Consider the following 21119-nt stretch of genomic DNA (forward strand, 5'->3'; position numbering starts at 1 on the left):
ATATAAACCTAGGGCTGAGGCAGGGTGAGTGAGTAGAGAAGAAGCAGAGAAAAGAAGCAAATATAGGAAGAAACAACAGGAGCTCTGTGGGAGCAGTGTTACAAGGAGTCAGGGGCTGGCAGCTGCAGAGCTCGCCCTGACTGAGAAGTTATCACCGGACCCGGAGTCCGAGGCTGTGGGGACTAATCTTACCCAGCAGCAGAAACCGACCGGCAGGGGATTGCAGGTCCTCTGGCCCAGAAACCCGAAGGCCCCGAGTCACCGGCCATACGGGTGAGCACCACACGGTACACTCAGGGACGTGGGCTACTTATACCCGCCTCTAGCAAGGTAGCCAGAAGAGTATCGTTAGTTTGGGAGGCCTACAACTCCGCCTGGCCAGGGGAGATCCCATCTGCTCAAGGACTGACCAGGCCCCAATCGCTAGCCAGTACTCCGGGAGGGTCTATCTTTGTCACCAGTAAAGACCCTGAACTACACAGTACCGTCTCCGAGTGGTTCCTGCTACCCCCATCATCCACGTCGGCTGCCCTGAGGCCATACCCCTCCCATTGGGGGTTATACTATCACGCTGCACAATCCTACCACCGGCCTCAGCGGTCTGCCCTGCAGCAGCAGCTCCCTGGCTGCACTCAACGGGTGGCGTAGTCGTCCAACATCTACCGCTAAAACAGCGCCACTTAGTCTGACTCCCTGGGCACGGACCGGATCACCGCCACGAGACTACAACCCTCAACAGATCCGGCTCCGGGTAAGCTCCCGCGTGCGCAACGCAGCGCGACACAGGCCCAGGGGCGCGTCAACTTTTGGCGTAGTCGGCAGGATTTCGTGCCCGCAACCACCGGGTACTGCGTGCCTGAAAAAGACTGTGAAAACTTACCCGTGGTGAAGATTCCCGCCATCCGGCGCCATCTTCCGCTTTCTTCCCGCCATCGGTGGAGTTTTCCCGCCTTCCGGCGCCATCTTCGGCCTTCTTCCCGCCATCCGTGGAGTTTTCCCGCCATTGGACGCCATCTTGAGGACGCCGCGCGGGAAGAAGAGGGGCGTGGACTCCGAAAACGCGCGAGAACTGAAGCCCCGCCTCACGTCCGGACGTTGCGTAAGGTCCTGGAAGGAGCCCAGCAGACGCCGACGTCACAGGAGTGCGACGGAAGGTCCTCAACCCTGACGATCCACTGCGGAGCCGCGGCCTACGGAAGAGGATCATCGCAAGGTAGGCCACGGTCCACTAGGGGGGAGAAGGATGTCGGATACGGAGGAGAGCTTCACCGCTCCAACCCCCGCCAGCGCCACCGCTGTTGCGGTCATGCCTTTCACCATGCCCTATATCCCGGGGGCAGCCTGGCTACCCCAGTACTCAGGGGAGTCACATACCCTGCAGGACTTTAGAGAAAAACTGGATAGCCTCTTCCAGGTGTACCCCCTCACAGAAGAGCAAAAAGTAAGCATCCTGGTGGCCCAATTAACCGGGGCAGCCCAAAGGGAGGTAAAGTCCTGGCCACCTGGGGGGAGGACTGTCGCAGGGATACTAACCCGGCTGAGGGACACCTTTGATACCCGCACCTCAGCCGAGATCAAGCTTAGATTCTACGGGTGCAAACAGCGGGCACATGAGAGTATAAGGGACTATGCCCTGAACCTACAAGAGGCCCTGAGAGCCATTAAGCAGACCGACCCTGACGGCGTGGGAGACGAGGACAGACTGTTAACTGAACAATTTATAGAGGGTTTATATTGCAATGCCCACCGAACCCAGTTGCGGGCAATGGCCTTACAGGACCCTCATCTGGGATTTGCACAGTTCAAGGACAGAGCCATCCGGGTGCTCCGAGAACCGGCACCAGGTGGCGTTGTGACCCACAGACGCCCCACTACCACCTACCACCAGGAGGCGGCGCCCTTGTCGGCAGGGCCTGTGGGAGCTGATGCGCAGGCTTTGAACAATGACTCGGCTCCAGACCTGCACCATCAGGTCCAAGAGCTAGCTAAAAGCGTTGCTGCGCTAACCCGAACTGTGCAGTCTTTACAGGTTTCCACTCCAGGGAAGATCCAGCTGGCATCCGGACCGGAGGACATCCCGTGGCGTCGACCAAGGAGGACCCCACCGGCCAGAGGAAGACCCAGCGACCGATACAACGAGGACGGACGACCCATCTGCCGCCGCTGTAATCAACCCGGACATATGGCAAGGTACTGTCCTTTAAACTGGCACAACCTAGGGTACAGGGCCAACCCCTAGGAAAAAGATCATCAGGCCCATCAAACTGGCGCGACAAATATGTGGGAGGACGTCCAGTCTTGCCTGTGGTACTGGATGGCATTCCTATGAGTGCCCTACTGGACACCGGGTCACAGGTCACCACCATCCCGTACGTGCTCTTCAAGCAGTACTGGAATGACTCGGATATTACCCGCTACCCTGACGACGACTTGAGTATCATCGCCAGCAATGGTCAGCCCGTGCCACAGATCGGATTTAAAGAGGTGACCATTAAAATTGGTAGAGTTGAACTGGCAGCACAGGGACTGATCATTGTAGACATTGACAAACACGAGAGTCACCCAAAGATAACTCTAGGAACTAATGTAATTGAAAATTGTCTTGCAGAGGTGATTTTCCTTTTACAGCAGGTTGCCAAGAACGCCAGCTCCGGCGAGCAGCGAGTGCTCCAAAAAGAGATCCGGGCACTGATGAGACGGCTACAGGTGGAACTCTCCGGCGGTGAGATTGGTAGCGTGAGAATGTGTGACCCTTTCCATATTGCCATGCCCCCAAAAAGTGAAATGATGATTTGGTGCCGGGCAGCTATTGGTCTGAGAGGTAGAGATTACCAGGCAATGGTAGAACCAGTTTACTCAGACAGTAGGCCCACCATCTTGACAGCACGGGGGGTGGTTAATGTACGCCATGGGAGGGTGCCCGTTCGCATAATCAATATCGGGAAGAGGGAAGTGTACCTGCCCCGGTATGCCACGCTAGCCAAATTATATACCATTAACCAAAATGCTATACAATCTGTGGAACCCTTGCCTCCATCTCACCCGGAGGAAGGTAACGGCTCTAAGAAAATAATGGAGGACTGGTGTCAGCAACTACATTTGGGTACTGACTCCACTCCCTCACATCAGAAACAGGGAGTCTATCGGGTGGTTCAAGAGTACGAGAGAGTGTTTAGTAAACACCCGTTAGACTTCGGGCGAGTCAAGGGGGTAGAACACCACATCCCCACGGGAGACCATCCTCCCATAAAAGAGAGGTATCGACCCGTACCCCCTGCACACTACCAACACGCCAAGGGGATGCTTAGAGACATGAAGGAGGCTGGGGTGATCACGGATAGCTGTAGCCCCTGGGCAGCTCCACTAGTCTTAGTCAAAAAGAAAGACAACACCATGAGGATGTGTGTAGATTACCGGAAAATCAACCGTATCACACACAAGGATGCGTACCCCTTACCAAGGATAGAGGAGTCTTTGGCTGCTTTAAGATCTGCTAACTTCTTCTCTACCTTGGATCTCACTAGTGGGTACTGGCAGGTTCCTGTAGCAGAGGCGGACCGGGAGAAGACCGCATTCACCACCCCGATGGGACTTAGCGAGTTTACCTGCATGCCGTTCGGACTCTGCAACGCACCAGGAACCTTCCAACGATTAATGGAGTGCTGTCTGGGCCATAGAAACTTCGAGACGGTCCTGTTGTACCTGGACGATGTTATCGTATATTCTAAGACTTATGAGGACCACCTGAAACACCTGGCGGAAGTGTTCGAAGCTCTGGCAAGCTACGGCCTAAAGGTGAAACCCTCCAAGTGTCACCTCCTGAAACCAAAGGTGCAGTACCTGGGACACGTGGTGAGCGCTGACGGAGTGGCTCCCGACCCTGATAAGATCACCGCAATTAAGGAATGGCCAAGTCCCTCCAGTGTAAAGGAAGTGCGGCAGTTCCTCGGGTTGGTAGGCTACTACCGCAGGTTCATCCCCGGTTTCACCAAAAAGGCAGCTCCTATGCAGGACCTCCTGATAGGCCAGTCCCGGAAGGCCAAGAACCAGAAGCCGCCCTTCAGATGGGAGAGGTTGGAAGAGGAGTCCTTCCGCCAGCTGAAGATGGCCCTCACGGGGGATGAAATCCTGGCGTACCCGGATTACAGCCAGCCCTTTATCCTCTACACCGACGCAAGTAACATCGGGCTAGGAGCCGTGCTGTCCCAGATCCAGCAGGGGAAAGAACGAGTAATCGCTTACGCCAGCCGAAAACTGCGACCCACCGAGAGAAACCCTGAGAATTACAGCTCATTTAAGCTAGAGTTCCTGGCAGTGGTGTGGGCAGTCACCGAACGCTTTAAGCACTACCTCGCTTCTTCCCGGTTCGTCGTGTACACGGATAACAACCCGTTGACACACCTGGACACAGCAAGACTCGGTGCCCTAGAGCAGAGATGGATGGCCCGTCTGTCCAACTACGAGTTCACAATCAAATACCGGGCAGGACGCTCCAATACCAACGCGGATGCCCTGTCCAGGATGCCAAACCTACCGGACGTAGGAGAAGATCCAGAGGGACTGGAAGAAGTCGAACTCCCTGCGTTCCACCGGCATGGGACTATCCAGTATTCCCACCGGGTAAGGAGTAAGCAAGCCGCTACGTTTAACCCCTTGCCTCACTACAACTGGGAGGAAACGCAAGACAGTGACCCTGCCGTCCGACTGGTGAAGGAGATGCTGACTCGGCCAGAGGCTCGCCTTGACCCAGACGCTCCGGAGGAAGCCAAGCAACTGTGGGCTGAGAAGAGTCGACTGTTCCTTTATAAGGGGAAGTTGTGCCGCAGAATGGTTAACTCCCGGACGCATGAACTAATCTGGCAAGTAGTGGTGCCACGAAGAGACGCAGCCATGGTGATGGAGGCATACCACGACGGGGCTGGACACTTCGGATGGAAGAAGCTGGAGTTCCTGCTGCGCGAGCGGTTCCACTGGGTAGGCATGAGGGGAACCATCGAGAGGTGGTGCAGAGACTGTGGCCCGTGCAACCTAAGAAGGAAGGACCGTGCCAGCCAGAAGACTCCCCTGCAGTCCATCGTCACCCGGCAGCCGTTGGAACTGGTAGCCTTGGATCATGTAAAACTGACCCCAAGCAGAAGTGGCTACGTCTACGCACTAACCATCGTGGATCACTACTCCCGGTTCTTGGTTGTCGTCCCCGTCAAGGACTTAACAGCTCGAACAGCAGCGAGAGCCTTCCAGCAGCATTTCTGCCGTCCACACGGGTACCCGGACCAAGTGTTGACAGACCAGGGACCTGCCTTTGAAGCGGAGGTCTTCCAAGAATTCTGCACTCTGTATGGCTGCCGGAAGATAAGGACGACACCCTGTCATCCGCAAACTAATGGACTTTGTGAGAAAATGAACCAGGTGGTAATGGATCTTCTGAAAACGTTGCCCCTGGAAGAACGCAGTCTGTGGCCTGAGAAGCTGCCTGATCTGGTGGACCTATACAACCACATCCCGGTAGGTTCCACCAACTGTACCCCGGCTTACCTAATGAGGGCGAGACCTGGTAAGTTACCTGTTGACCTGGAAATGGGAGTCCTGACACCTGAGGACACTTCACCAGAAGCAGACTGGGACACAGAGAGGCAGCAGCAGTACCGGAGAGTACAGGAGAGCGTGGAGCAAAGTCTCTGTCAGGCTAGGGAAAGACAAGAGAAAACTTACAACCAGTATGCTCCCGCTGTTCCCCTGGTACCCGGAGAGCAGGTCTTGAAGAGAAAAAGACGGCTCCACAAGTTGGACGACCAGTGGGAGAAGGACCCGTACACCGTACTGCCCTCAAGCCACGACAACCCAAAGGTCTGTACCATCAGTAAAGACGGAGGGGAAACCACAACCATTGTATCCCGGGATCACCTGAAGAAGTGTCCCGAACAGCTACGGAACCCTGAAGAGGAACAAGAAGACCCTCGACCCGTAGAGGAAAGGGAAGACATGGTTAATACTGTGCTCGGAGACTTCCCTCGGTCTTGGACTCAAGTCAATGGTGCAGTTGTGGTACCCGTACTCACCTTCCTCCAACCAGCATCCCAAGCACCTACGGAGCAACAGGTAGAGCTGGAAGAACAGCCGGTCCAGGAGGCAGAAGACCCCACACCAGCAGACCAGGAGGATCAACCCTCTGCTTGCAGTGAGCCTGCCATATCCCTAGTGAGCCAAAGGGCCCGTAGACCGCTGCCCAGTTTACCCTTAACAGCTCCTACACCCTGTAGTTCAGGGCCAGACAGTCAGCTCCGTAGGTCCACTAGGGCCACTAGGGGCCAGTTACCCGCACGTTGGAGGATTTGAAGTGTATAAATTGTTTTATTTGTGGTTACCTGTTTATTGTTGCTTGTGTATAATTATGTGTTTCTAGTTATTTTTAGGAGTCCTTGGTGGATTTACCGGGAATCCTTTGTACATAGTTGGAGCGTAACCCAGGACGGACTAAAGACTGTTAAGGACTCGGGGCAGGACAGGCCCCTACCTGGTTACGTCTCCCTGTTTTGGTGAAATGGACACCTTGCTTTCTTCAAAGACTGCACCCGGTTACGGACATGCCGTGACCACCTTTATGTGTTTCTTTATTGTTATTGTTATATCTTGTTATGTTTTTCTAAAATATGTTTAGTCCCGGAGTACTAAATTTCACTAGGGGGGAATGTGGCACCCCAGGGGTCTGGTTTTCCACAGTAACAGCAATGTTATGTCTGAGAGCAGGTGGGAGGTCTCTTGGTCAGGGATCCTATGCATGCCACACCTCCTGCCCAGTCCTGGGAGGGGAAAGACTTCCCCTATATAAACCTAGGGCTGAGGCAGGGTGAGTGAGTAGAGAAGAAGCAGAGAAAAGAAGCAAATATAGGAAGAAACAACAGGAGCTCTGTGGGAGCAGTGTTACAAGGAGTCAGGGGCTGGCAGCTGCAGAGCTCGCCCTGACTGAGAAGTTATCACCGGACCCGGAGTCCGAGGCTGTGGGGACTAACTCCTATCCAGCAGCAGAAACCGACCGGCAGGGGATTGCAGGTCCTCTGGCCCAGAAACCCGAAGGCCCCGAGTCACCGGCCATATGGGTGAGCACCACACGGTACACTCAGGGACGTGGGCTACTTATACCCGCCTCTAGCAAGGTAGCCAGAAGAGTATCGTTAGTTTGGGAGGCCTACAACTCCGCCTGGCCAGGGGAGATCCCATCTGCTCAAGGACTGACCAGGCCCCAATCGCTAGCCAGTACTCCGGGAGGGTCTATCTTTGTCACCAGTAAAGACCCTGAACTACACAGTACCGTCTCCGAGTGGTTCCTGCTACCCCCATCATCCACGTCGGCTGCCCTGAGGCCATACCCCTCCCGTTGGGGGTTATACTATCACGCTGCACAATCCTACCACCGGCCTCAGCGGTCTGCCCTGCAGCAGCAGCTCCCTGGCTGCACTCAACGGGTGGCGTAGTCGTCCAACATCTACCGCTAAAGCAGCGCCACTTAGTCTGACTCCCTGGGCACGGACCGGATCACCGCCACGAGACTACAACCCTCAACAGATCCGGCTCCGGGTAAGCTCCCGCGTGCGCAACGCAGCGCGACACAGGCCCAGGGGCGCGTCACTTCCATTTACTGATATTCTTTTGCCAGCTATCTCTGACTGCACGGATTATGTGCCTTCATCCATTGCACATTGTACATATAGCACTTTCTTTGGGGACACCCATTGATTTATACCTTTTGCTAGCCTTATGATAAAGGGCCACATTTCATATTTGAGTGCAGATGGTTTGTGCACCTATTGTCAATACTCTTCTTTTTTTGTATGGTACCAGCTCCATATCTCTGGAAGAGATTGTATATACATATTGAGCACATTGTGTGTAGGGTCTATATTATTAATGATATTGCTTATCATTAATTTTGTAACAAACTGCTCTTATTATTGTTGTTGCTTTATCTATTGTTGATTAATGGGTGTAGTCACATTGTATTTTTTCATGCGGTTTTAAATGTTTTTATAGTCTCCTTGTTTGTCTACTGGTGTTAATAAAAACACATTTTTATTGATTAATCAGGTGCGCACATCTGATATGTATTGGCCTTTCTTCCCCTTTTCTCGATATTGTCATTTCCATGATGTAGCACCCTCATGTTTTATAATGTGTATGATCTAGGCTTACAGTTTGGTACACCGTACCCATACTTACCGTCATATACTTCAGCCTCATCCACAGGACTGATTTTTTGTATGCCTAATATTTTTTTTGCACAAAACTCATAAACCACATGAGCAATTGTGAAGAAAAAAAGAAGAGTGAAAAAAGAAAATTGCAAATGATGGATTGGACCCTATATGTTACTCTATAATGCCTGATATTGTTTGTACACGTACCCTCCTCTGACTTGTACACCGCTGCGGAATATGTTGGTGCTATATAAATAAAATTATTATTATCATTACTTCTTTTCTGAGCCCTCATATTGCAGTGGAATAGTCAGTTTTCTCTTCTTAAATTACTATATAGGATCTGGATACACTTCCCTGAAGTAACATTAGCAGCACAACCTTTATACTAACACTGAGCCGGCAAGGAATGCAGAGAGATGTCTGAATGTATGTTTTTGGTTTTTTTATTGTTACGGTATCATTTAGCAGACTGGAGACAAAACCCGGGAAGTAATACTAAGCTCAGAAAGACTTTGTAAATAAGTCACCAATGCCATATTAAGAAGCTTCACTTTTACAAACCTGATGGACTGGTCTTCACATAGAAACTAGAAGGTAGCTCACATTTCTGCATTTATGAATCATTCAAAAGAATCCTCCTCTCCTTATAAGAAAAAGCCTTGTCTGAAACTTCTCACTCAACTGGCCATGAAGGAATTATTGGATGGGTGTCAGAACTGTCAGAGGAAGCATGTGGAAAAACAATGTATTGTGAACCTTTCCTGCACGCTCAGCTCAGCATGTAAACACACATATTAATCCTCAAACCTTAAAGCAAAAATACAGGAAACACTGATACATTAAGGGGCAATACATGACTTCTATCTTTACAGCACTATGACTTGTTGATTCCCTGCACTAGACTTCTTAAATATTAAATTAATTATTGTAAAATCAAAACAATAGATGCTGATTCCCGCATCGGCAATGTTCCAGCGATGTCAGCGCCGGGTCTACTGAGGCTCACATGACATTGTTACTCCACATGAGAACTGCAGCCAATAAGTGGTCACTAATGGGCAGCTTTGTTCCCACATGGACATAGCTTAGCCATCTGAAGGAAGCGTGAGAACTAGAGCCCGTTAGCCAGAGCCTGTTGTTACACAACGTACGCATTGCAGCCAATGTCGTGAGCATCAGGAGACTGGGCTCGGACATCGCTAGAACAAATATTTCACATCAGGGAATATAGTAATTAAGAAAAGGTTGTCGGAGAAGTGGACAACCCTTTAACATTATATTCATGTGGCCGTGAAATGTTACCACATTGGGTAGATGCATTTTTAAAAGCATTATTTTAGGACCCTAAAATTCACTGCACTATTGTGTACCACAAAAAGAGATACACCCCACACAACAGGAGGTGAAAAAGTCAAAACACTCATCCTTTGGATTCCGTTTGCTTCTTTGGAATGAATATACATTTTATGGAGCCCTTCTTAATACCATTTTCTGGTCAAAAAGATAAAAGCCCTGGACAAAGTACTATGTGTAGAGTATTTTTGTAATATGAACGCAACCTTAATATTGGTATCAAGGTGATAATTTACAGTCTAAAGACGAAAGTATACATTTCTTAAATGTGACCAAGCAAATATGGTTCATGGCTTCTTACAAACAACGGGTAAAATGGATTATTGACGATCCTCAGATTCATTTTTTCAATTACATTGTTTTTCTTTGTAGCATCGGCGTCTCTGCCCCCTGACAGGCGGAGACGCCGTCCCCCTTACCGCCGTGCTCCAGCCCTCCTGCTGCCGGCGCGCGCATCTTCCCGAGCACTGTGCTTAGGGCGCGCGCGCTCCCTCCCTCTTAAAGGGGCTGCACGCGCCGTCCTAAGGAGTCCCCGGCCAATGGCCGGAGGACCTCTCATATAAAAGGCACCTCCTCCAAAATGGAGGTGCCCGTGCAAAGTTGTAGCTCTGTGTTCTAAACTCTGCTTCAGCCCTCAGGTTCCGCCAGCCTGACTACCAGTCCAGTCCGCCAGTCCGCCTACGGTCCTAACCCACCAGTCTGTCTATGGGCCAGGCTTGCCTGCCTACCCGGAGAACGTACCAGTTACCTGCCGTGCCTACCAGCCAGCCTACCTGGAGGCTCCTGCCAGTTATCCGTGGTGTCTGCCAGTCCGTCCTCCCGGATCACCCGTCAGCCTGCCTGCCGTGCTCATCTGCTGTACCGGTCCGTCCCTGCCTTCTGACCCATGGGAGTCACCTGCTCTCATACAAGGACTGGTCCAGAGTAGCACTTGGTCCCTATGCTCGGTCCTTCCCTGGTTCACGGAGTCGATTGAGCCGCCGTGCGACCTTGGTCAGTCCGAGTTGATACCTAGTTACGCCCCTCTGGTCCCTCCTTGCACCGCAGCACAGAGGTTCCACCACCCCGATCCGTAACATTCTTCAGTTGATGATTCCATCCTTTCCCTATTACCATACTACACAGTGGTTTTCACATTTAATGGGATGTTTCACTGCGGTATGAGTTTTTATACAGAAACTTTTCCCCCAGAATAAGCAAGCACGCATCATTACAAGCCTTACCTTCCAGTCTAGTACTGGAGTTGTTTGGCAGCTTCTAACAATAGAGATAGGGAGTTGCCCGGTAAACTGAGAGAAACCGTTTCTGGCATTGCCAATTTGCAAGACAAGGCATATAAATATGTTGGGAAGGCATTTTTAATGATGACCTATTAACCTAATTTCACATAGAAGTATTATAACATGAGTCAACCTGTAGGAGGTATCTCACAGCTATAATAACTATACTATACCTATAATATTCAAGGAAACTGATCAGGGGAGCTTGGCAGAATTCCTGCAACTTAATGTTGAGTAAGCCATAAAAACTTGCAATCTCCTGTTGAGTCAGTAACATATTCATTGGCGTGGATTGTGTGTAGTGAAAGAGGTATCTAAATACTGTAATTAATTCTTGTTTTCCTCAGGCGTATGTTTGGTTTATATATGTTTAGGAAATCCCTTTTAATAAACTCCTCAACATTGAAGTTGCAGGAAAAGTGGCGAAATGAAAATTATGGGATCGATAGACATGCTAATGATATGAACTCAAAAATTGGAAATAAAATTTTCAAAACATCTTAATTAATTCATTATTGAGTATTATCACCATGTGCAAAAATATAGACACTTACACGGCTTGGCATGTCATCTGTGAGGTTATTAAAATTTTTCTGAGGAACGTTTTTGCGTGGTGAATGCACTTGAACACAATCATCAAGATCCAAATCTGGCATCTCCATTTACAATTGCTGACCAATGATGATCCAGATGTGCTTGATGGAAGACAAGTCTGGAGAGGCTGCAGGCCATGGTAGCATGTTTAATCCAAGCAGGCTGCTCACAGAGCATGAGAAACATGTGGCTTGGCATGTTCATGTTGAAAAAAGGCTCCTGGGACACTTTGGAAAAATGGTCGTTCCACATCCATATCAATGTAACGCAGAGCTGTTAATGTACCTGGAATGAAGACTAGAGGGGTCCGACTACTGCACATTATGTTGCCAACACCATAACCTCGGGAGTAGGACCAGTATGACAGTCATTCTTTTTCCCATGCTGCATTGCCCATGTCGTCTCCAGACCAATCTCTGGCTAACATTGCATTCAAGACAAAAGCGGGACTCATCGTTGAAGAGGATGCATGCAGCTAAACATGCCCATGCAGCTAAAAGTTCAGAAAGTGCGCTATGTGAACACTGACATATGGCTGGATGTATATATATTTTAATGAATATTTTTAATAAAGTACTTTTATATGGATGTGCTGGACTGACACTTTTCTATGCAATCCATGTCGCTCACTGAGCGGATGACAAATTAGCAACACATTCATTTGGCAGCTGATCGTTTATGCAGGTCATTAACTCACTGTTATGCCTCATTCAGACTTCCGTTATTGTCTTGTACGAGAAAAACGGACTGACTTTCACTAGTGTTTTTTATCCAAGTTTTATATGAATTTCAGCAGCGTGTCAGCAGCGTTTGGTCCAAGTTTCATCAGTTATTATTATTATTTATTATTATAGCGCCATTTATTCCATGGCACTTTACATGTGAAAAAGGGGTATAATACAAGAACAATTACAATAATCTTGAACACAATGTGACAGTGACTGGTACAGGAGGAGCGAGGACCCTGCCCGCGAGGGCTCACAATCTACGAGGGATGGGTGAGGATACAGTAGGTGAGGGTAGAGCTGGTCGTGGAGCGGTGGTTACTGCAGGTTGTAGGCTTGTCGGAAGAGGTGGGTCTTCAGGTTCCTTTTGAAGGTTTCCACGGTAGGAGAGAGTCTGATACGTTGGGGTAGAGAGTTCCAGAGTAGGGGGGAAGCAGGGGAGAAATCTTGTATACGGTTGTGGGAGGAGGAGATAACAGTAGAGCAGGAGATCTTGTGAGGATCGGAGGTTGCGTGCAGGTATGTAATGGGAGACTAGGTCGGAGATATATGGAGGAGACAGGTTGTGGATGGCTTTGTATGTCATGGTTAGGGTTTTGAACTGGAGTCTCTGAGCAATGGGGAGCCAGTGAAGAGATTGACAGGGAGGAGAGGCCGGGGAATAGCGGGGGGACAGGTTGATTAGTCGAGCAGCAGAGTTTAGGATAGATTGGAGGGGTGTGAGAGTGTTAGAGGGGAGGCCACAGAGCAGGAGGTTGCAGTAGTCAAGGCGGGAGATGATGAGGGCGTGCACTAGTGTTTTTGCAGATTCATGGTTTAGGAATGTGCGGATCCGGGAGATATTTTAGAGTTGGAGTCGGCAGGAAGTGGAAAGGGCTTGGATATGTGGTTTGAAGGAGAGTTCCGAGTCCAGGGTTACCTCAAGACAGCGAGCTTGAGGGACTGGGGAGAGTAGGCAGCCATTGACGTTGATAGATAGGTCAGTTGGGAGGGTTGAATGAGATGGCGGAAAGATGATGAATTCTGTTTTGTCCATGTTAAGTTTTAGAAATCTGGCAGAGAAGGATGAAATAGCGGACAGACATTGTGGGATTTTGGTTAGTAAGGAGGTGATATCGGGTCCAGAGAGGTAGATTTGTGTGTCATCAGCATAGAGGTGATAATGAAAGCCATGAGACTCTATGAGCTGTCCCAGGCCGAAGGTGTAGATGGAGAAGAGCAGGGGTCCTAGAACTGAACCTTGGGGGGCACCGACAGATAGGGGGCGAGATGAGGAGGTGGTCTGTGAGTGGGAGACACTGAATGTCTGGTCTGTTAGGTATGAGGAGATCCAGGATAGGGCCAAGTCTGTGATGCCGATAGATGAGAGAGTCTGTAGTAAGAAGGAATGGTCCACTGTGTCAAAGGCAGATGACAGGTCTAGGAGGAGGAGGACAGAGTAGTGTCGCTTAGATTTGGCGGTTAGTAGGTCGTTGGTGACTTTAGTCAGTGCAGTTTCAGTAGAATGGTGTAGTCGGAAACTAGATTATAGGCGGTCAAAGAGGGAGCAGGAGGAGAGGTGGGAGGACAGTTCAGGATGGACATGTTGTTCCAGTAGTTTTGAGGCATAGGGGAGAAGTGATATGGGGCGATAGCTAGACATGGAGGATGGGTCAAGGGAGGGCTTTTTGTGGATGGGTGTGATTGAGGCATGTTTGAAGCATGAGGGGAAGACACCAGTTGTTAGTGACAGGTTGAAGAGGTGGGCTAGAGCTGGGATGAAGATGGTGGTAAGGTTTGGGATGAGATGGGACGGGATTGGGTCAAGTTTACAGGTGGTGAGGTGTGATTTGGAGAGTAAGGAGGAAAGTTGATCTTCAGAAATGGTGGAGAATGTAGTTTTGGAGGAGGAGGGTTGAGTAGGTGTGGGGAGGGGCTGTGGGGGCTTTAGGCAAAAGCTTTGTCTGATGGTGTCAATCTTCTTCTTGAAGAATGAGGCAAAGTCTTCGGCTGAAATAAGAGGAGAGGGAGGAGGCACTGGGGGACGGAGGAGAGAATTGAAGGTGTTGAATAGTTGTTTAGGGTTGTGAGACAGGGAGGATATGAGAGATGTGAAGTATGTTTGTTTTGCTGCAGAGAGTGTGGACTTGAAGGTAGTGAGGGACTGTTTGAATGTGATGAAGTGCTCATGGGCGTGGGACCTTTTCCATCTACGCTCAGCAACTCTGGAGGCCCGTCGCAGTTCTTTAGTTAGGCTGGTGTGCCAGGGTTGTCTGTTGATTGTGCGAGCCTTGGTATGTAACATATAACATAGTTTGTAAAGCGAATAAAGACTTGCGTCCATCAAGTTCGACCTGTTAGTTCTGTAATTGCTAAAGTTGATCCAGAGGAGGGCAAAAACCCCAAATGATTTAGCCAATCTTCACCTGAGGAAAAATTCCCTCCCGACTCTGAAACCAGCAGTCAGAATAAATCCCTGTATCAACCTACTATTTTATTTTATTTTTAAGTATATGCTGAAATCTGCCTGGTATCTAGAAATGCATCCAGTCCCTGCTTGAACTGGTGTAGTGAATCTGACATTACCGTCTCCTCACTCAGTGAATTCCATATTCTCACTGCTCTTACCGTAAAGAACCCCTTCCTATGCTGGTGCTGAAACCTTTTCTCTTCCAGTCTTAGTGAATGCCCTCTTGTTACCGTAATATCCCTCCTTTTGAACAAATCCCGGGCAAGATCTCTATACTGTCCCCTAACATATTTGTACACATTTATTATGTCCCCCCTCAACCTTCTCTTTTCCAGGCTGAATAGTCCTAGTTTTGCCAACCTCTCTGGGTATTGCAGTCCCTCCATTCCCTTTATTAATTTTGTTGCCCTCCTTTGTACCTTTTCAAGCTCATTTATATCCTTTCTATATATTGGGGCCCATAACTGAGCACAGTATTCCAAGTGTGGTCTGACCAGTGCTTTGTACAGTGGAAGAACAATGTTCTCATCCTTTGTAGCTATACCTCTTCTGATACATCCCATTACCCTGTTTGCCCTTACAGCAGCGGCCTGACTTTGGGCACTCCAATTTAGTTTGTTATCAATCAAGATGCCCAAGTCCTTCTCCATCTCTGAATTCCCCAATGATTTCCCATTCAGTGAGTACTGGTGACTTCCATTTTTCCTTCCCATATGTATGACCTTACATTTCTCCTCGTTAAACCTCATTTGCCATTTAATGCTCCACCTACCCAGCTTATCCAAGTCCCTCTGTAGGTCTCCACTGTCCTCTTTTGTATTAATTGTTTTACATAACTTTGTGTCATCTGCAAATATTGATATTTTACTATTTATCCCGTTGACTATGTCGTTAATAAAGATGTTAAATAACATTGGGCCTAGTACAGACCCCTGTGGTACCCCACTAGTGACGCTTACCCAATCTGAGTATATTCCATTTATAACCACCCTCTGCCTTCTATCCTTTAGCCAGTTAGCTACCCACTTGCAGACATTTTCCCCCAGCCCCATCATTCTCATTTTGTATACCAACCTATTATGTGGCACGCTATCAAACGCTTTTGAGAAGTCGAGATACACGACATCCACTGGTTCCCCCTGATCTACTCGAGAGCTAACCTCCTCATAGAAGTCAATCAGGTTTGTTTGGCAGGAGCGATTCCTCATGAATCCATGTTGGTTCGGGATTAAAAGATTATTAGCATCAAGATGCTCCGTAATTGCCTCTTTAATGAAGCTTTCAAAAATTTTGCCCACAACGGACGTCAGACTCACCGGCCGATAGTTTCCGGCGTCACTTTTCGCTCCCTTTTTGAATATTGGCACTACATTCGCCTGTCGCCAATCAAGTGGCACAGACCCAGTCTCAAGAGAGTCCTTAAATATAAGATATAACGGTCTGTCTATCACATTACTTAGTTCCCTTAGTACCCGTGGGTGTATGCCATCAGGTCCTGGTGATTTGTTTATTTTAATGTTACTGAGGCGTTTCTGTACCTCAACTTGGGTTAGATTTGTCATACTTAGTGGAGGATTAAGCTTGTCACTTCTCATTTCTCCTGTTAGTTCTATTTCCTTTGTGAAAGTTGTTGAAAAAAAAAAATTTAATAGATTAGCTTTATCCTCATCTTTCTCTATGATTTTGCCTTCCTCACTTTTTATCGGTCCAATATTATCCGATTTAATCCTTTTACTATTTATATACGTAAAGAACATTTTGGGATTTGATCTACTTTCCCTAGCAATACGTTTCTCTGTTTCCTCCTTCGCTATTTTTATTTGTTTTTTACAGGTTCTCGTTTTTTCCTTGTAACACATTAGTGCCTCCTTACTGTTTTCCTGTTTTAATCTCTTGAATGCCTCTTTTTTGCTATTTAACGCCCCTTTTGCGTTCTTGTTCAACCATATTGGTTTCCTCTTATTTCTGGCCCTTTTATTCCCATACGGTATATACCTCTCGCACTGAGTATTCAGAATTCTTTTGAAGGTTTCCCATTTACTATTCGTATTCCCTTGATTAAGTACTTTGTCCCAGTCAATAAGTTGAAGGTTTTCTATCAGCTGATCAAACTTCGCCCTCCTAAAGTTTAATGTTTTTGTTGTTCCCTTATTGATAACCCTACTGAAGGGCATTTTGAAGTCGATAATATTATGATCGCTATTACCTAGGTGCCCCCCTATCTGTACCTCAGTTATTCTATCAGGCCTATTAGTCAATATTAAGTCCAACACGGCCTTCCCTCTCGTTGGTTCCTGCACTAGTTGGGAGAGATAATTATCCTTAATATTTGTCAAGAACCTTTTTCCTTTCTGAGATCTACAGGTTTCTGTTTCCCAGTTAATATCCGGGTAGTTGAAATCCCCCATTACAATCACTTCATTATGTTTTGCTACTTTGTCTATTTGTCCTAATAGCAGATTCTCATTCTCCTCTGTTATATTTGGTGGCTTATAGCAGACCCCCAGTAATATTTTATTATTATTTTTTGCCCCCTCTATCTCTACCCACATGGACTCGACCCCCTCTTCTCCCTCTCCTATATCTTCCCTTAGTCTGGGTTTTAGACATGACTTTACATATAAGCAGACTCCTCTGCCTTTCCCCTGTTTCCGGTCCCTTCTAAATAAACTATAATCTAATAAATTTACCGCCCAGTCGTAGCTATCGTCTAGCCAAGTCTCTGTTATACCTACGATGTCATACCTCTCCTCCGATATAAGCGCCTGCAGCTCATCCGCCTTATTGGTCAGGCTTCTTGCGTTGGTCAGCATGCAAGATAAAACTTTGGGATTATTTAGCATCCTATTCTTCTCTAACGATCTAACTGTACTATCCCCACCCCCCTCTCCACCCTCATTATATTCACTTCTCCCCTTCCCCCTTGCTTGCCTCACATCCCACCTATTTCCTTGGTTTCCCCCCCCGTCTCTAGTTTAAAAACTCCTCCAACCTATTAGCCATCTTCTTCCCCAGCACCGCTGCACCCTCCTCATTGAGGTGCAGCCCATCCCTACGGTAGAGCCTGTAGCCGACCGCGAAGTCGGCCCAGTTCTCCATGAACCCAAACCCTTCTGCCTTGCACCAACTCTTTAGCCACTTATTCACCTCCCTAACTTCCCGTTGGCGCTCCTGTGTGGCTCACGGGATTGGTAGTATTTCTGAGAAAACTACCTTGGAGGTCCTTGCCCTAAGCTTCCTACCTAGGTCCCTGAAATCATTTTTAAGGACCCTCCATCTACCACTCACTTTGTCATTGGTACCGATGTGGACCATGACCGCTGGGTCTTCGCCAGCCCCACCCAGTAACCTGTCAACCCGATCCGCGATGTGCCGGACTCGAGCGCCAGGGAGGCAGCACACCGTTCGGCAATCCCGGTCTTTGTGACAGATTGCCCTGTCTGTCCCCCTAATAATAGAGTCACCCACTACCAGAACCTGTCTTGCCTGCCCTACACTTCCCCCCTCCCCCTCATTACTGGAGCATACACTCCCCCGGCGGTCAGAGGATCTGTCGTGCTCCAATAATGCCGGTTCTGAACCAGCCTTCCTATACTTCTTCCCTCTATCCCTCCTAACTGTTATCCAGCTCCCTGCCTGTTCAGCCTGCACTTCCCCTCTATGCTCCACCCCCAGTATTGACCCATTGAGTGTCTGCTCGGTGAGCAGCAAACTCCGTTCCATGTTGTCGATGCTCCTCAGTATCGCTATCTGAGCACTTAGATCCAGAATTTGGGCTTCCAAGTGCACGATATGCTCACATCTCTCGCAGCAGTATGGATCCTCGAGCGGTTGCTCACGGAATGCATACATTGCGCAAGATGTACACTGCACGGCTCCGGCCAACATGGACGTCATTCTAAATATGGGGATACAGTCAGTATATATATACACAAGTACAAAACACAATTATTTATATATAGGTGTATGGACGGGGATCAATTAGGGATGTGCAAGTGTATCAATTAGATATCGGCGGGGGATCAGTTAAGTATGGACGGGGGATCAATTAAGTATCAAGTATGGACGGGGGAATCAGATAAGTAGGTCAGGTGGATTAATTAAGTAAAAAGTAAAGAAAGAATGAAATACAGTCAGCAATTCAGTCCTGAGTCCTCCCTTCCAAACTCCCTGAATCCAAAGTCACTGAAAAACAAGTCACACACTTACTTTCGTTCGCACTTACGCTCCGGACACACGCAGCTCGTTCACACTCGCAACTAAGAGATTTAAAGAGTTTTTTTTTTTTTTCCTTTTCCAGCAATATACCCTTCACCTCAATGCACCTCAATGCAAGGGGGGCGACTGAATCGAGAGCTGCAGCTATTGTGGTGTTGTATAAAGTGGCAGCAACATCTGCATCATGTAAGGAACTAATGTCTGTAAGAGGGAGGAGGGATTCAGAGAGTGAGTGTAGGTCAAGGTGTTTGAGATTTCTACGAGGGTATGCAAGTTTGTGGAGTGGGGATTGTTGCCCCGGGGAGGAGAGAGAAGGGAATGTGAGTAGGTTGTGGTCAGAAAGAGGGAGAGGTGAGTTAGAGAGGTTAGATAGGGAACAGAGGTGGGTGAAGATGAGGTCCAGCGTGTGGCCGTCTTTGTGGGTGGGTGTGGAAGACCACTGAGTAAGACCAAAGGAGGAAGTGAGGGATAGAAGCTTAGAGGCAGCTGAGAGGGAAGTGTCAATGGGGATGTTAAAGTCGCCCATGAGGATATTGGGGATGTCAACGGAGAGGAAATGAAGTAGCCGGTGGTGAAGTGGTCAAAGAAAGTGGTGGTTGATCCTGGGGGGCGGTAGATGACAGCCAGTTGGAGGCTGGATGGGGAGTAGATGCGCACGCAGTGCACTTCAAAAGAGGGGAGAGTAATTGCGGGCAGCAGTGGGATATGGGTGAAGGAGCAGTTTTCTGAGAGGAGGAAACCTATTCCTCCACTGTGCTTGCCGGTGGAGCGGGGGGTATGGGAGAGGTGGAATTCGCCATACGAAAGTGCAGCAGGAGAGGCTGTGTCGGAGGGGGTGAGCCAGGTTTCAGTGATGCCGAGGAAGGAAAGCTTGTTAGTGATGAAGAGATCGTGAATGTAGGAAAATTTATTGCAGACAGAGCGAGCATTCCATAGAGCTCCTGATAGTGGGACTGGGGAAGCAGGGGCTGGGCGTATAGGTATAAGGTTAGAGGGGTTACGAGAGTTTGGGATAGATCGTGGGTAGGAGGTGGAAGCGATTGTAGGGATGTGGTGAGGAGGGTCAGGATTTGGAGAGATGTCGCCGGCAGTAAGGAGGAGCAGAGAAAGCGTTAGTAGGTGGGAGCAGGAGAGGGCATGAGGTGGCTGTCTGTGTTTGGAGACAAAGGATTGTATGTTGAGGAATAGCTCTGAGGAAGAAGTGAGGTGGGTAGGCAGAATGGAGGGAGAGATGAAGAGTTCCTTACTAGGTGTAGGGATTAGGGGTGGTTGTAAGAAGTGAAGGATTAAGGGGGTGAGAGTGAAAACAAACACAAACATTGTTTACTGTGACTTAGTATCCAGTTACCTTCAGTTCACTTCAGGTTTAATTCAGGATTAATTCAAATTTCAGACACTTCAGCTAATGGACACTTAAGGTGATGGAGACAGAATAAAGTCTAAGGGCCCCGTCACACTAAGCGATGCAGCAGTGATCCCGACAACGATACGACCTGTCAGGGATCGTTGCTGCATCGCTAATACATCGCTGGTGAGCTGTCAAACAGGCAGGCTCACCAGCGATCAGGGGAGCAGCGATATCGTGGAAAGAATCGTTCCACGATGTCCTGCTCCCGTTACCAGCCTGCTGCAAGCAGGAGCAGGCTGGTAACTATGGTAAACATCGGGTTACTAAGTGCGCGTGTGCCCCTAGTAACCCGCTGTTTACCATGGATACCATGGATACCACTCTGCTACGGTGCGCGGGAGCCTCCGTGCACCGTAGCAGAGTGGTATCCATGGTAAACAGCGGGTTACTAAGTGAGACGGGGGCTTAACAGACTCCTATTTCACAATATATGGGCTACAGAATGCATTCAGCTGTGAACCAGTGGGGAGTGGTCTGTGCTCATCTTGATCAGCTGATTAGATTGAACCAGATGCAGGATACTCAAAGACAGAGTAAACAAGGCCATAAATGAAAGTGGGGGGTGGGTGACGTACCATTAGAGAATAGGAACAGAACGGTATAGAGAAGACAGCATGGAAGTCAGCATGGGAAAGTTGGGTGACGTACCATTAGAGAATAGGAACAGAACGGTATAGAGAAGACCGCATGGAAGTCAGCATGGGAAAGTTGGGTGACGTACCATTAGAGAATAGGAACAGAACGGTATAGAGAAGACAGCATGGAAGTCAGCATGGGAAAGTTGGGCGACGTACCATTAGAGAATAGGAACAGAACGGTATAGAGAAGGCAGCATGGAAGTCAGCATGGGAAAGTTGGGTGATGTACCTGTAAGAGGAATGGATAAACAGATGCTGA

Source organism: Phyllobates terribilis, unplaced genomic scaffold (assembly GCF_046119375.1).
Source record: "Phyllobates terribilis strain yellow unplaced genomic scaffold, ASM4611937v1 Scaffold_3__8_contigs__length_932513732, whole genome shotgun sequence".
Classification (NCBI taxonomy): domain Eukaryota; kingdom Metazoa; phylum Chordata; class Amphibia; order Anura; family Dendrobatidae; genus Phyllobates; species Phyllobates terribilis.